Source organism: Heptranchias perlo, chromosome 16 (assembly GCF_035084215.1).
Source record: "Heptranchias perlo isolate sHepPer1 chromosome 16, sHepPer1.hap1, whole genome shotgun sequence".
Lineage (NCBI taxonomy): Eukaryota > Metazoa > Chordata > Chondrichthyes > Hexanchiformes > Hexanchidae > Heptranchias > Heptranchias perlo.
This window is the reverse complement of record NC_090340.1, coordinates 20,322,293-20,336,837: the sequence shown is the minus strand read 5'-3', so window position 1 is coordinate 20,336,837 and position 14,545 is coordinate 20,322,293. Positions and strand designations below refer to the sequence as shown.

The following is a 14,545-nucleotide window of genomic DNA, read 5'->3' as shown; positions in this document are numbered from 1 at the left end:
TAGTCAATCTCATTTTATGAGCCAACATCCAAGGCTGGTACATCAAACTTCCACCTCACCCATCTCAAGTGATTTGAACTCAGACCAGATATAAATAATCACATTTAACTCCCTGTCTTCACGTTTTACGCCTTTATGATCTCAAGTTCAGGTAATCAAACCTGCAAATATTCCAGGACAAACTAAGAAAGAGTGTAAAGAGAAGTGAACGCTGACAGTCACACAAATCGCCCCATCTGAGGGGTTCATAACAGTCAGACACACTGTCCCAATCTTAGGGATTAAAAAATACTCCAGAACTTTAAAGAAAAACTGTCAACAGGATTGTGGGAATGTTGTGTAGATTTTATTTTCCATAATTTTGAAATACATACTATACATCAACATACAGGATATTGTCTGTTTAAAACGAACTTTGTATTTTTTTTGGTGTTAATCTCAGATCAACATCTACTCAGTAAATTTAATATAAAAAGCATAATGTGCCTGTAAACATTTAACGTTTTTCAAGAAACTGCATTACAAACAAATCCCATCTGTTCTCATTGGAACCTGGTGAAAGCCTGCTGGCTTACAGTGCATAGTGTAAAATACACTAGGACAGTTGAAAGATTATTATCCCCTTTTATTCAAGTCTTTAAAAAAATTGACTCGTAAATGAATGACTCGCATCAACGATACAGTATTTCATCTTTGAAAAGTCTGCTTTTGTTTAGCTGTGCTGTTTTTCTTTTCAAATACTGCATTAAAGTCCAAAGGATCCATGCCATAGTTTATTTATGCATTAGTTTGAAAAAAGCTAGGATTTACATTATAATCAGATGCAGACAATCACCTAGGGTCATTCCCTCCAACCCCCTAAAGCAGTTCCACCTTTGTATGATGATACAAAGACAACTCATTAAAATAAGGCAACATCCCAGTCACACAGAAAGATTGTACAACAGAGAAAGTAGAATATACACCATATGTACTTCATTTTGTGATTTCCCCCTCCCCCGCCTCTCCTACAAGCGACTCTGACCAGATAATAACCAGTGTCCCAAACTGTGCCATCACAATGGACGATTTGGGTTTATTGGACTTAAACTCGTACATATACTTACTGTAGCCGTCAAGACAAGCTTCCTGAATGTATATAATGCCTATAAAAAAGCTGGTTAGATATACTATCCTCCCATTTTCTTTACTGTGCACAGTAACTGAAAGCTAAACATATTTTGTCTGGGATGGGTGGGAAAGAGAGGCAGAGGCGGCTGACAGCTCCATAATCCTACTGTTATATTATGGCAATTATTAATTATGTTATTAAAGCAACAAAGTGATGCAAAGAAAATGTTCTGCAAAAAAGGAATACGGAAAAACTTGCTAGTATAAAGGCTAATAGTAAAAATTTTTATAAATATATTAATGAGAGTGGCTAAGGGGAGATGTGGGCCCGTTGAAGATAGACAACAAGGTAATGGCAGATTTATTAAACAAGTACTTTGTATCTGTTTTCACAGTAGAGGAAGAGGATAAAATACCAGTGATAGAAGGGAAACTAAAAATAAATCAAGGAGGAACTGACTAGATTCAATATATATTTTTTAAAAATGGTAATGGGAGAAAATGATGGGAGTTACGATAGATAAATCTCCAGGACCTGATGGTTTCCACACCAGGGAATTTAAAAGGACTAGGTGAGGAAATTGCAGAAGTTTTAGTGATAATCTTGCAAAGCTCTCTTGATTCAGGAATTGTGCCATTAGATTGGAAATTTGCAAATATCACTCCATTATTTAAGGGTGGGAGAGAAACCAGTTAACTACAGGCCTGTCAGATTAACATCAGTTACGGGGAAGCTACTAGAATCTGTCATTCGGGATAGAGTGACTGGGCACTTGAACAGATATGAGCTGATCAGAGAGAGCTGACATGGCTTTGTTAAGGGTAAATCATGTCTGACTAATTTAGCTGAATTTTTTGAGGTCATTAATGAGAGATAAGGAAATGTCTATGGAGGTTGTCTATATGGACTTCCAGAAGGCATTCAATAAGGTTCCACAAGAGATTATTAGCAAATATGAGAGCACATGGAATTGGAAGTTGCCTTTTGACTTGGCTTGGAGATTGGTTGGGAGGTAGGAGACAGAGAGTGGGGATAAAGTGTAGGTACTCTGATTGGTGAGATGTGACAAGTGGTGTTCCCCAGGGATCTGTTCTGGGACCTCAACATTTCACCATATTTATTAATGACTTGGATGAAGGAATAGAGTGTTGTATATCGAAGTTTGCAGATGACACTACATTATGAGGGACAGTAAATGGTGCAGATAGGAGTGGGAAGTTGCAAAGGGACATAGATAGATTAATTGAATGGGCAAAACTATGGCAGAGAGAGTTCAATGTGGGCAAATGTGACGTTCGGACTCAAGAAAGATAACCAGGAGTATTTTCGAAATGGCAAGAAACTGTAGAGGAGCAAAGCATTTGGGAGTCCAAGTTCACAAATCATTAAAAGCTAGTAGACAGGCACAAAACGCAATCAAAAGGACTAATGGAATTTTGGCCTTTCCTTTATCTCAAGGGGGCTGGAATACAAAGGGGAGGAAATTATTCTTCACTTATATAGAGCTTGGTCAGACCCCATCTGGAGTACTGTGTTCAGTTTTGGGCACCGCATCTCTGGAAGGATATACTAGTCTTGGAGGGGGTGCCACGCAAATTCAACAGAATGATATCGAGGCTTAAATGATGAGGGCAGGTTGCATAAACTTGGCTTGCATTCCATTGAACACAGAAGATTGACGGGTGATCAGATCGAGGTGGTTAAAATGTTGAAGGATTTGATAGGGTAGATAAAGAGAATCTATTTCCTCTGGTGGGGGAATCAAGAACAAGGGTTCCAATCTTTTTATCATTTTTCTGATAAAGCTCCTATGAAGCACCATGGGACTTTAGTACCACATTAAAGCCGCTATATAAATGCAAGCTGTTTTTAATTGTTTATTGTGTACTAGTTAGTCTCCTGGGGTATTGCTTACACCTGGGGTAGTCTGGGGTCTGGAGCATGGTTGTGATGTTTAGTTCCTAAAGTTGAGCTGTGTTTAATTTGGACTATCCCGTTAAAGCCGTTGCTCAGATACTCCGTGGGAAAGTGGTCCCTAAGTAGGCACATTGTGATATGGCATCTGAAGAATGTTGACATGTACTAGACACAAAAGTTTAAATTATGTTAATAGATACCGGCACGGTAAGCTATTAATCAGGACCTTACTGCCCTGCATGTCAAGAATCAGAAATTTTTCACTGCAACCTCCATAAGTGCGAGTTGATTATGGGGAAAATAAAGTAGTATTGTAAGTGATCTTTTGGTTAAATGCTTGAGCAACAATTCAGTGATTACATTTTAATTATTTAAGTAGAGATTCTCGTAGCTGCTTTTTTGTCTCCTCATATCATGCACCATTCATCATTCAAAGCTGGCAAGCAAGTCAGCTGCTCCCAGGCCTCTCTACCAAAGCAGCTGTTTAACTGTGCGAGTTAATGTGGTCTGCGGTGGCTCACCGAACTTCACTTCCTCTCTGAGGGGAAATGATCAATTCCTGCTCCAGTCAAAACGACCAAGGTCAGTCACATGAAAAATGACAGGTGCTAACCCACAGCCTGTGGTACAGGTGGTGACTACCCTGTCTGATAGCAATTTTAATAAAAACAAAAAAACGCACAACTCTGGGATCATGCAGCTTTAAGATCAAATCTTTTTATTACAGCCATTTGGAAAGGAATCATTGCACTAATACCCCCAATTCTTAAGGTGGCTTTTGACGTAGGCTCCTCATATCAAAATGTTAATCTTTTTTTCAGATGTGGATGAAGCAGCTGAGTATTACCAACATTTTCTATTTTTAATTTCCCTTTTTAAAGAAACATTTATATATTAAGTTTACTTAAGATCGTTAATACTAGTCGCAGTCGATCTTTTGATCTGCTTTTATAAATATAATGTTTGTTTAACTGGCTCCTTAAAACTGAGCCACTAGGTGGCATCCATGGCTGACACAAGCAGTCAAATACTGCACACAGCTGCAACTACACTCGGCAAAATCTGGGTAGTAATACAAACCACAATTGTACTGTGGAAAAGAGGAGACAGCAGTCATAAGTTTGTCACAGGTCAGGTACTCAGCTGTAGAGGAGAAATGATCACAGAATTTAATGGGGGGGGGGGGGAAAGAGTTGGTGCAATTTTAATTTACATACTTTGCTTCATAGTCCCTTCGCACACATTTAAAGGGAGAAGGCCTTTTGTTTTGAATGACTAACTTGATATGGAATTTGAGAGGAAAGAATAAAAGATAGGGTCAACCACATTAAAACCCCACTGTTGCCTTCCTCAGAAAAACTATCAGAAAACAGCCTTTAAACAATGCCTACAAAAGGCTGGAAACTAGTCAGCTCAATGAGAGCACCAAAAATGGTTTAAACTCAAGGCACTATGACAGCGTAAATCAGGATAAGTAAAAATTACACAAGAGGCGTTCAAGATTAAGTAAATAAGCTTCGATTTTGATTTACTTTTCACAACGCTCACCTTGAAAAATAAGACCAACCACCCAGGTGAGAATCTGTATCGGATTAAAGCAGTGCAAAAGCAGCCAGTAAACTAAAAAAAAATATACATACATACACAAAACAAAAAGTGCATTACTTTAAGTCATTATGAATGTGCAGTGTATCGTGCAACATTGTTAAACCAAAGTTTAAAAAAAGAGTAAATTCCTGTTTCACTGGCTCTCTATACCCAAAGTGTGAACATCTTCAAATCCATACGGGATCACTTTACGAGGACCTTATCAATGTGACCTCTGGCCAAGTCATTTACAGAAACAGAACACACAGTGAAACCGTTACAGAAGTAGAAGGGAAACGTAAAGCAGAGGCTAGAACAAAACGCACAGCAAAAACAGCAGCAACATCATCCTGCTATGTAAGTCAATCGCTGTACACATGGGAAAGCCCATAACCCACCACATCAAAACATTAATTTCACAATGACTGTACACAGTTCCAGGAAGTGCTAGGCCTACTCACATTTCTGGGAAAAGCACAATTTTCTCGCGGTAATAAATCTTACGCTCAAACTCGAGGCCCGTCATGCAGTGACTTGAAGTACCCAAAACTGCTAGCAGCATGGTTTCAAATGGTTTTTTTGACCACTAGTGCAATTTTGTTTTATGATTCTGAAATCCACTAGCAAACACCATTTTTTAATATAAATGCTGGTGTGCATGGTCCTCATTTTCCTTCTAAACATTCATTTTCCAAATGTAATTGTTTCCTTCCTTGTAAAACTTCGTTTCTGGTCTCTTTCTTGTTCGTCAACAATAAAACACTAGTTTTTGTTTTTAAAAAATTACCATTTAATTCACTAGTAAATGCTGCAGCAGGGAATTAACTCCCTGATATACTGACTGGCTTTATCTAGCAAAATCAGATTCATCCCAATGTTTGTGGGTGTACTGGCTCTTCCTGGGAGTTCTGGATGACCAGAGAGCACAGCACCATGAATCCTGGTTTAAGTTACTCCTGTCAACTTGCAGTCTCTGTAAACACATTGCTGAATAGCAGCAACAGTCCATAGCTCTGGGCAAACATTCCAGAGCCCTTGCTGCTATAAACTGGCCATCCAACATCATTGCAGTCCCTAAAGAAAGTGGAAAACTACCCACATCTGGGTCACGTGCAGGTCCATTGCATTTCCTGAGACTTACTAGAAGTCTACTTCAACCAAAGTAGTAAAAAATCTTTACACCATGCTGTACTTTTCATGTGTGAAGACGTTTCTGTCAAAATAAAATCAGAGAAGGAAAATCTTTACTCAGTTTAGGTTTATCTAACACAAATTAATGTAAATGCTCATTCAATAGTTTATTGAACATCGTGATGGTACACCATATCAAAACACCTCGACAAACGAAAGGGAGCATCTTTCTCCAGCTGTTATAAATACACCAGCCTGAACATCCAGGCTACATAACAAGCTGAAGTAAAATTGATATCTTTAACAGCAGAACAGATTCATTAGTCTCTAGAGGAAATTGCAGCCATAAAAATTCCATAAGGGCCTGGGGGGGATGGGAATTTTAGCTGTCTATTTAGGATGCCTGTGCCATTTTGTAGCACAGATCTTGAGAAGACAGGATCTATGTTTAAAGGTTAGTGCAGAGAGACCTCCTGGCTGAAAACTGTCGACAAGGAACGGATCCTCTCAGTACAAAAGGGAGGTCGTTTTCTTTTTGTTAAATTTTGGCAACATCTGTCACAAAGTGGGACGGAAAAAAAACAGGAGAGTGCTCGTGTCTGTACGCACATCAGCAAGAACACGCTGGCTACACTGGACACTGTGTAAACACATCATGGACACAACTACAAGCCCACCGACACTCAACGCTTTACATTCTGGCATTTTCAGAACTTGGTCAACACACGTGAAATTCCACTCCCCTTTTGCTTTTATAACCCGTTGTGGTTGCCACCTTGAGTCACGTCCCAGAGACAAGTCTTTTGCACAGCACTCAAACCCAAAAAGCAATCATGCTCTGTTTGGCTAGTCCTTTTCCCCCTTTTATTCCGTACAGGCTTTTCAAATAGGATCAGTCGTTCCATTATTCTGGGGCCGACGTGATCGATCTACCACCTGGTGATCTTCCCGTACTTCCTTCTTTATCCAAGTTTGGGATGCAGAAATTTCGTTTGGTGCTTTTTGTTTCTGTTGTTCAAAACTGGTTGCTGGAATTTCAGTTTTAGGGTAAACTTCGAGTGTATCAGATTCTTAACCTCCAGGTAAGGGTTTAGCCAAAGTGAGCAAAGCGCCCTGGAAGAACAAAAATAGAAAGTCAAAGTCTGTTACTACTCAGAAACTGTAACCTATGTAAGCCTGTTAGGTCAGAGTGAACATGCTTCCTCTCTGACATTTTGCTGCACATTTTTGCTACCATTGGTTGCAAAATACAATTGAAAATGCAACATTTCCTTTAACAAATTATAATTTTACCTACCCCTGGCTTACTTAAAAAAAATTAGAATATTAAAACAGGTTCCTAAAGGCACAACAGTATAGAAGGTGCTTCTTGTTTAGCCAATATATTGGCCCAGATTTTCCTGCAACTGCGAGATCGTGACGTACAACGTAAATTTTGCCGTTTAGTTTGCCGATCTCACCGTTGATAGCTTACTCCTTATTTTGATGGTTTTCTAATTGGATTACGCCACAGCGAGCATAGCGGCGAATCAGAAATGGCGAATCCAATGGCCAATGTTAAAACCCATTGCGAGTACGTGATGCTGCTCAGTCTCTCTGTCTGTCCATTAGCTGTCACTACAAGTTCATCTAAATGCATTGAAAATATATCGTCGTCTCCAATACTGAGAGAATAAGTAAAATAACCTAGATTTATCCCAGCCTTGCAAAAACAATTCATTTTTTTTAAACCAAAGATTGCAAGTAATTCATCACAAATGTACCGTTCATATGATTTTACTGGCAGCTATATTGACATTCAACTTAAAGCCCATCCTGTTTCCAATTTCTGAACTTATTTGATTAGGGAACTGTTGTTTCTTTTCATTTCTCGCCAGTAATCTTCCCATTCTTCCCTTAACAATGACTGCTCTCTTTTCACTTTTAAGTGGACTAAAGGTTGTTCTTTGACCCTCATGAAACTCTCAATGCGCTCTTGAAAGCCAATCATCTCGCTCAGTTAGAATTAACAGGTCAATGCACTCTTGAATTTTGCATAGGAACACTGGCAAATATATTTATTATTTCCACCAAGTTGAGACAAAGGAAACCGATCTTGAAGCAATAAATCAAGCTGCTGCCAGGCCGCCAGCCCCATTGTTTTTAAGTCTAAGTTGCAGCAGCGTGAAAATAATTGATATTGATCAAATATTGAATTGATGAAAAATAGCAAAAGGTTTCAGAAAGGAATGAGTAACCATTGAAAGCTGAGCAATCAGATCACTTATCATAGCTCCACCCCCCCATTAAAACAATGGCGATCATGATTTTGCTGGATTAACGCCAGTTAAACAATGGGTTTTCAATATGGTCCCCTCAGAACTGGATAAGGGAGGGGATGGAGAAAGGAGGTGTGTGGTGGGATCACAGAAGTAGAATTACAGAAATTTGCAGCCCATTTGGCCCATCGCGCCTGTGCAGGCTCTTTGCTAGAGCAATCCAAAACTAATTCAACTGCCCTACTTTCTCTGCCGTAGCCTTGTACCTTCCTCCGCTTCAAATAGTTATCCAATTTTCTATTAAAAGATGCAACAACTTCCGTCTTCCTGTGGCAAACATGCTCCAACAATTCTCGGCATGAAGAAAATCCTCCTAACCTCTCTCCTCATTCTCTTACTGAGGATTTTAAATTGACGACCTCTCATACAATACTCTTCAAATGTACAAAAGAGTCTTTCCCTATTCCCTCTATAGTAACCAGTCATAATTTTAAATCTCCTCTTAGCCTCCTTTCTTCCAGTGAAAATAGTCTCAGTACCTCAAATCCCCCCTCATCATCCTGGTGAATTTATGGCCTTAATGTCCTTTCTATAATGGAATGCCTAAAAGTGATACAGTACTTTGTGGCCTAACCAATGTTTGGTATAAATTCATCATAACTACTTTACTCTTGTACCCTATGCCCCGACTTATAAAACTCAAAACTCTATTGACCTTTTAATGGCTCCATCTAGTTGCACTTGCACATTCAGGGAATTGTGTAGTTGAATCACTAAGTCTCTCTGTTCACACTCCATTCAGTGTCTTTTTATTAAGTGTATACTCCCATTCCTTGTTATTTTCCTTCTGAAATGTATCAGCTCATATTTCTCCACATTAAATTGCATCTGCAATCTGTCTGACCATTTTGCTACATGTCTATTTCTTTCTGGTCTTTCACGGTCTTCCTCACTGATTTCCAAACCTCCTAATTTCAAGATTGTGTTCCCTACACCAACGTCCAAATTATCAAAATATACTGAGAACAAAAGTAGTTCCAGCATTCCCCTTGGGATACACCACTTCCAACCCTTCTCCAGTCCAAGTAATCTCAGTTTACCCTAAGTCTGTTTCTTGTCTGTCCACTAACTTTCTATCCATGCTGCTACATTTCCTACATACTACTTACCTCACCCCAGGCAGGAGAGGGCCTCATTAAGCAAAATACATTTAACTTGCAGTTGCATGTGCCCTGCCCGGTGCTGGCCTCGCTAGGAACACTAGGCCCAGAAAAGGGCCGAGAAGGTAAGTTCATTTAACTTTGTAAAGGTTTCATTGCAGGCCAGAAGGAGCAGAAGTGTTTCTCCAGGCACCACAAGGAAACCTTGGGCCTCTCCTCCTCCGCCCCGACTTATCTGGAGTCTCTTCCCAAATGCGCCCACCCCCAACCCCCCTCCCACTCCAATGCAATGCAATACCTGACTGCCAGGTCCTCGGTCGCAGCCTACTGCAGTGTTTGCCCCGGCTCGCTGGCCTCACGTCATTCCCGCCGGGTTCGGACAGGTGTCGGGTTCATGAGGCTGAAGAGTTAAAAAGGCCCAGGCCTCATGCTGGTGAGTCAGGACGGGCGGCAGGCTTGCCACACCATCCCCAAGGTTAAAATCGAGGCTCATGTGCCTAAATTTTTCTAACAAGCCTCTTCTGAGACAACCTATCCAATGCCACCAATGGTGCAGCGATTAAAATCAGGGTTGCGCAAGAGGCAAGAATTGGAGGAGCGCAGAGATCTCTGAGGGTTGTAGGGCTGGAGGAGGTTACAGAGATAGGGAGGGGCGAGGCCATGGAGGGATTTGAAAACAAGGATGAGAATTTTAAAACTGAGGCATTGCAGGTCAGCAAGCAAAGGGGTGATGGGTGAATGGGACTTGGTGCAAGTTAGGATACGGGCAGCAGAGTTTTGGATGAGCTTAAGTTTATAGAGGATGGAAGTTGGGAGGTCGGCCAGGAGAGCAGTGGAATAGTCAAGTCTAGAGGTAACAAAGGTATGGATGAGGGTTTCAGCAGCAGATGGGCTGAGGCAGAAGTGTAGACGGGTGATGTTACGGAAGTAGGCGGTCTTGGTGATGGAGTGGATATGAGGTGTGAAGCTCATCTCAGGGTCAAATAGGATGCCATGGTTGCGAACGGTCTAGTTCAGCCTCAGACAGTGGCCAGGGAGTGGGTGGAGTCAGTGGCTAGTGAACAGAGTTTGTGGCAGGGACTGAAGACAATGGCTTCGGTCTTCCCAATATTTAGTTGGAGAAAATTTCTGCTCATCCAGTAATGGATGTCGTCAAGCAGCATGACAAATCAGAGGCAGTGGAGGAGTTGAGAGGGGTGGTTGTTAGGATTAAGCTACCAGAATTGATGATAGGACTCTCCTGAAACATTAACTGTCTTTCTCTTTCAGATACTGCCTGACATACTCTGCAATCCAACATTTTCTGTTTTGTTATTGCAAATTTAACATTTTTATTTGCTAATAAGCCTTTCATACTTGACTGACTGCAAATTTTATGTTATTTTGTAATGTAAATGAAATATGGATAATTAATAACTACTTATCAAACATTTGGCAGACAGGATTTATTTAGCAAAAATAGCACAAGTATTGTGATGTTTCCCATTTTTCAATAGTTTCATTTTTGAGTGCACAGGAAAAATATGTTCAGCTTCTTACATTTTTAGAACACTCCTCTCATAGAAAGATGTCTCTTTACAAGAGGGAGGTATGGATACTGAACACAAAATGAAGGCATATAGAGGAGGAAGGGTGCCCAAAGACACATTTGAAGAGAGAATTTTAAGGCAGCTTTTGAAAACAGCAAGCTGAAGAGGCTTTGAAAGTTAATTCCAATGGGCAGGAATATAGTGGCTGAAAGATAGGCCTGATGGTGGAGCAGAGGGAGTGGGGAACAACCAACAATGCAGACCCAAAGGAATGGAGAGTATGGATAAGGCAACATTTGCCAGATGTGGAGAGAGGGTTTGAAAATGAGAATGAATTGAAAGCAAATTTGTTGGAGCCCAAGGAGCCAGTAGAGCTTGAGGACGACAGGATAATGGACATGCTGGGGAGAGAACTCTGCTCAGAGTTCTGCATTAGCTGAGGTTTATGATGGGTCGTCCGACGAGGACAGCATTTGAGAAATCAATGCATGAGGTGCTGAAGATAGATATGAGCAGTTTTCATGGGGGTCAGAAGGGTAAAAAGCTCAACTTGAGGTTTCACCCCGCACAGAGGTTGTGACTACCGGGTTCAGCCTGGGCAGTTAGTGAGGGAGGTTGATGGAGTTGCTACCAGTGGCACATAGCTGCCAGCAAGAACCAAACAGGATGGATTTATTTTGACTCATCCAGGATATGATGTTGGACAGCCAAATGGATAGTACATCAATAACTGTAGTCAACAGTGAGAGAGGAATAAGTTTAAAACTATAGGGGAACACAAAAATATTTTGTTAAAAGATTTAAATCACAATCTATGGAAGTCCAGAATGAGACACAGTAATTTCTCAGTCAATTCCTCCCTAATTTAACTGCATTCAAAAATCAACATAAATACACATTTAAGAAAGGGTGTTGAAGTTTTTTTTTGTATAGTGAGATTTCCTCCTCTTAAAACTTGTTTTCTTGCCTTTTCCTATATTGGGTCTCCCAAGTTGACAGAATGGGATGCCGTCCCAATCCTACATCTCAAATCAACTACTAGGAGGGGTTACGAGTGCGTCAGAGAGTGAATCTTCCGATGTTTGTCCGCCTCCCAGTAGCAAAGTACTCGTCATCTTCTCAGTGTCGCCTCAACACAGCAGCGTTTAAATTTGGAACTCAGTATGTGGAGGATAGTAGATCTGAACCCGTAAGTGAAACCCTGCCCTGCCCTGGAGCAGCACATTCAGCCTGCTGTGCCAACCGAGTTCTTTTCAACTAGTTGAATTTAGAAGGAACAGTGGTGGAGAGTCCTCCTTCAAAGCAGTTTAGAAATGGAAGTGACAAACTCACGTCAATGGTCAAATTTCAAGGCGTTAATAAATTGATAAGTTCAGAAAAACTATAAGCAGTGCAGGTCCGGATGTGCATAGTGGTTACAAGATTTTCTCAATTTAATTTCTCAAAGTAAAGAAAAATGCCACCTGGAAAAACACAATATTACCGGTTACTGTTAAATTTTGCTATATCTTGGCTTTCACTTGCCCTCTTTTGTACTTTCAAAATGACCAGCAAAAGCAAAGGAGAAATGGATGGAAACAAAGACAATAGTGTGGGAGGTTATGACACAAGTTTTATAAATACATTAAATACTGCAGTACTGTAATCACCCATGTGCTTTTAATCAATCAATATTGCTTTCTTGTTAGCAATTCTCAGAAATCCAGATGCAATGTAGACAGGATTTACACCAAGTAGATTATCTGCTTTTGCAGAATTCGAATTAGATGTGGATGGACTATGAGCAAATATATTCTACAAGATACAAAATGTAGCTAATTCACGACACAGGGTCTCCATAATTAACCAGATAGCAAATGTTACTTCATGCTCTATAGTATAATGAGGGACAAGAGATGTGCACATGGAGCCAGCTGACTCTAGTGTAATTGTGGAAGGAATTAATAGTACCAACGTATCAAAAAAGCAGGCTGGTAACTTTTGAAACCCATTGAATGTTGCACATTGCCTGTAATTTTCAGAAGTTAGAGCAAACATTCATAGTGATTTGTTTTATCAAGTGTTGCAGTGATTTTTCAACACACATTTATGATACAAAACTAATCTCCCTGCTGATAGAAAGAGATACTTATGGCATTATAAATCACCAAGCCAAAAACAGTCATTGCAATAACATTGTAAATAGATTTTTTTTTGCAATCTGTTTAGATGTACTTGAAAGTCAGACATCCTTTTAGCTTCTCTCCCCTCCCCCACCCCCAAACTCCCACTTTTGATTATCCAAATTACTTTGTCAGGATAAAAACCAGTGCTTGTTTGTATGAGTCATGATGGCATTGTCAGACTGTTTGTAACAAAGGCTCAGAATTTGCTGGGGCCGGGTACCTCGCAGGGTGCCCCGTTAGACTTTTTCCCTTGCCCTTCAGTTCGAAAATGTTTTGCCCTGTAAGCTGCTGAAAGTGCGGGCATCGAGGTACCTGGGACCTTGGTGAATGACAGGACCAAGAGTCTATCTCCTTAACCAACGAGATTTAATAAAGAAACCGAGGAATGACTGAGAAGGAAATAGGATGAATTAGTGTCAAATCAGATACAGAAAGAGAAATAAATAGGGGGAAAGATTGGATTGAAAGAGAGAAAAAAAAAGTCAGAAAGGAAAAGTAAGAAAAGTACTTAAAAAATTGAAATTTTAAAAATCAAACAACAATTTACACCTGCAGGAATGAGACCCCACAGTTTAAATTGTTCCTTTTCTGGGCCAGAGAGGTTGATTGGCACTTCAGGAACATAAATCTCATTAAAAAGGGACTTACGCTGTTAAGTAGCAGCCCTAACATTCTGTGGTGATTGTAAACAATTTTACAACACCAAGTTATAGTCCAGCAATTTTATTTTAAATTCACAAGCTTTCGGAGGCTTCCTCCTTCGTCAGGTGAACGATGTGAAAATGTGGTGAGTTTAATTGGCAATTTTATGAAACTTACGGGAAGGTTGAAGGCGAGCTGCCGTTTATGCGAGGCTACCGGTGGAGCGGTGCAAATCGCCCAGCAACTTATGGTGATTTGCAATTCATGGGCCAACTCTTCCTCGCCACAATTTGTTGGACAATTTACGCATTAATAACAGCGAATGCCATGAAACTCGCCGTTATTTTGGCAGCAAAATCTGGGCCGTAGTCTTTTTTGTTTTAAATATTTTAACAAACATAAGTCATTGCACTGCAACATTCAATCTAATGCCAAATGAAGAACAACGAAAATGATCTTCAGCTTTCTCCATTTTACAAACTTCATTTCAAAATTAAAAAGGTAATTTTTGGGGGAAGTAGTCAGATCAACACCAGTGCGTGCAGCTAGCATGCGGTTTAATTGTAATTGGAAGCTTACCTCTAATTATTTGAATCTGATCTTCAGATGAGTTCACATCTTCACAGAACTCACTCACCAAATCGATCGGAACAATTTTGATCTCTCACAGCCTCATTAACTTCTAAACATTTGAGGGGATATTTCCTGCATGCATTTGTAAAAAGCATAATTTGACCTTTATTTTCACAGAAGGATCCCACGAAGAATACTCCTGCATTGGGAAGTGAAGATGGAACCTGATCTTGCCATATTGACAAAAAGTTTACCCTAGTGCAACACCCAATGTTCAAGGTTGCTATACAAGCAGCAGTAACAGAGGCTTTTATCTTTGTCATTCTCCTCCCTTCAAAGTAATTTCGAATCATATAAATGTAAAAGGGTTAATATGTACTCGAAACATAATGGAATTTTTAATAAGTGGAGAAAAGATTTACAGGTGCAACACATGCCCATAACACCTTCTTCCACACCATCGTCCAAGGCT

At 40.1% G+C, this 14,545-nt stretch overlaps 1 protein-coding gene across 1 annotated transcript in view; it reads right to left on the bottom strand.

The window, feature by feature from the left end:
• Positions 1-324: 324 nt before the first annotated feature.
• The window catches only part of znrf1 (zinc and ring finger 1), a 241,068-nt gene continuing 226,847 nt past the window's right edge, over positions 325-14,545 (bottom strand). The window contains exon 6 of the mRNA XM_067997756.1: positions 325-6,859. The gene's annotated coding sequence lies outside the window, so the exon portion shown is untranslated. The remainder of the gene's footprint in view (positions 6,860-14,545) is intronic.